Raw genomic sequence first — 2,798 nt, 5'->3', positions numbered from 1 at the left:
ACTGCCTAGGACTCAAGTTCCAGGCTTTCTCAGGCACTTGCACTCACATGCATATACCCTCGTGTACACACAATTTAAAACTAGTAAATCTTTTTTTTTTTTTTTTAATTAAATTCTCAAAGAATTTTTTTTTTAACTTCACCTATCCTGGTTGAGTTTTTTTTGTCAACTTAACACAAACTAGAGTCATTTGGGAAGAGGGATTCTCATAAGACTGGCCTGTAGGCAAGTTTGTGAGGCATTTTCTTCATTAATGATTGATGTAGAAGGGCCCGACCTATTGTGGGCAAGTAGTCCTTGGTTCTATAAGAAGGTGGACTGAGCAAGCCACGGGGAGCAAGCCAGTAAGCAGCATTCCACCACGGCCTCTGCTTCAGCTCCTGCCTCCGGGTTCCTGCCTGAGTTCCGTCAGTGCGTGACCTGAGGGTGTAAACTGGAAGGATTTACTTTTACTTCCCACGTTGCTTTTGGTCATGGTGCTTTATGACAGCAATAGAAACCTAACTGAGACCCTGCCTGTTCATCCCGTGTGTCACAGCATGTGTCACAGCAGCCCCTCTGAGTCCCAGCAATAGTTTTAGGTGCCTATGTGGCTAAGCCTGCACTCTGACTCCTCAAGGATATTCTAAACCAACAGATATGGTGACCAAATAATGGTCCCCTGGAGGTGTCCATGCACTTTGTCCTTGAACCTGTCAGTGTATTCTGATGCAATATAAAGGGAGTTTGCAGATATGAGATAGATTCTCATTTGGCTATGGTGACTCACACCTTCAACCCCAGGACTCAGAAGACTGAAGGCACCAGGATAGGAACAAGTTCAAGACCAGCATGGCCTATATATCAGGTTCCAAGCCAGCCAAGGCTTCACAGCAAGTAGGATCAATCTTTTGTTTGTTTGTGGGGTTTTTTGTTGTTGTTGTTGTTGTTGTTTTTCTTTTTTTTTTTTTTTTTTTTTTGGTTTTTCGAGACAGGGGTTCTCTGTGTAGCTTTGCGCCTTTTCCTGGAACTCACTTGGTAGCCCAGGCTGGCCTCGAACTCACAGAGATCCACCTGGCTTTGCCTCCCAAGTGCTGGGATTAAAGGCATGCGCCACCACCGCCCGGCGGTGTTGTTTTGGTTTTTTGAGACAGGGTTTCTCTGTGAAGCTTTGCACCTTTCCTGGAACTCACTTGGTAGCCCAGACTGGCCTCGAACTCACAGAGATCCACCTGGCTCTGCCTCCGCCTCCGGAGTGCTGGGATTAAAGGCGTGGGTCACCACCGCCCAACCTCAATCTTTTGTTTTTGTTTTTGTTTTTTCTTTTTCTTTTTTTTTTTTTTTTAAAATATGGAACGCTTCACGAATTTGCGTGTCATCCTTGCGCAGGGGCCATGCTAATCTTCTCTGTATCGTTCCAATTTTAGTATATGTGCTGCTGAAGCGAGCACTGTTTTTGTTTTTTCAAAGATTTATTTATTATGTACACAGAAGAGGGTGCCAGATCTCATTACAGATGGTTGTGAGCCACCATGTGGATGGGAATTGAACTCAGGACCTCTGGAAGAGCAGTCAATGCTCTTAACCTCTGAGCCATCTCTCCAGCCCCCAATCTTTTGTTTTTTAAGACAGGGTCTCACTATATGTAGCCCTGGCTGTCCTGAAACTCGCTCTGTAGACCAGGCTGGCCTTGAACTCACAGAGATCTGCCTGCCTCTGCCTCTGCCTCCAGGGTGCTGGGCTTAAAGGTGTGAGCCACCACCATCGGCTAAGTAGGATCAATCTAATCACATAGTTTCTGTAACTGGCTTCTCAGAGATGAACAAGGGGAAGTCAGAGGCTTGAGCACAGGTGTGCTTCAACTCACTGCTCTGGCCTGGCTGAGGCCTGAAAAGGTGAGAAAGAAGATCAGAGTCTAAGAACAAAGACAAGGCCGTGACTGGCAAGCTGTGGGCACAGGACTGAAGTCCTGCACTCCAAGCAGCTGAATTCTACCAGCACCCCAAGAGAGCTTGTGAGTGGGTTCTCCACAAGAGCCTTTGGGCAAGAGCCCAGAGCTGCCGAGCCTTGGATTTCAGCCTCCTAAGGACCCAGCTGAGCTCTCCTGCTCTTCTCCCACACACTACCGCGAGATGAGAAGTTCACTGTGGTGGCACATATTCACAATCCCAGCACTAGGGAGGCAGAGGCAGGAGGGTCTCTGCAAGTTGGAGGCTAGCCTGGGCTTATTACTAGTTCCAGGCCAGTCAGGAAAACGTAGTAAGGCTCTGTTTCTGGAAAAAAAATTTTTTTAAAAATGTATGTTGTGGGGGCTGATGAGATAGCTCAGTGGTTAACAGTACTGACTGCTCTTCCAGAGATCCTGGGTTCAACTCCCAGCACCCACATGGCTCCTCACAACTGTCTGTAACTCCAGTTCTGGGGGAGGGGGGGGTCTGACTCTCTCACATAAACAAATATGCAGGCAACACACCAATCAATGTACATGGAATAAAAATACAATAAATTATTATTTTTTTTTTTAATGTGTGTTGTGGGCTGGAGCTATGGTTCAGTGGCTCTTCTTCCAGAGGACCTGGGTTTGATCCTAGTTCTCACATGGCAGCTCGCAACCGTCTGCAACTTTCGTCCCAGAGGATCTGAGGTCTTCTACAGGCACACAAACAGACGAAACAAAACAACCATGCACATAAAATAGACACATTATTTTTTCATGTATGTTGCCCAGCATGCCCTGGGTTCAACCCCAGCAAAAATAAGTAAGTAAATAAATAGTTCATTATTTTTTTTTTAAGAGTATAGGCATACGAGGCTGGGAA

The 2,798-nt window shown here is 46.2% G+C and overlaps 1 non-coding gene across 1 annotated transcript; it reads right to left on the bottom strand.

Moving 5' to 3' along the window:
- Positions 1-1,323: 1,323 nt before the first annotated feature.
- LOC131915800 (U6 spliceosomal RNA) lies at positions 1,324-1,430 on the bottom strand. The gene has a single exon (XR_009380441.1). It is a non-coding gene; the product is annotated as a U6 spliceosomal RNA (small nuclear RNA).
- Positions 1,431-2,798: the final 1,368 nt, after the last annotated feature.

Source organism: Peromyscus eremicus, chromosome 7, assembly GCF_949786415.1.
Source record: "Peromyscus eremicus chromosome 7, PerEre_H2_v1, whole genome shotgun sequence".
Lineage (NCBI taxonomy): Eukaryota > Metazoa > Chordata > Mammalia > Rodentia > Cricetidae > Peromyscus > Peromyscus eremicus.
The sequence above is the reverse complement of the archived record's forward strand: the minus strand, read 5'-3'. Positions and strand labels throughout refer to the sequence as shown.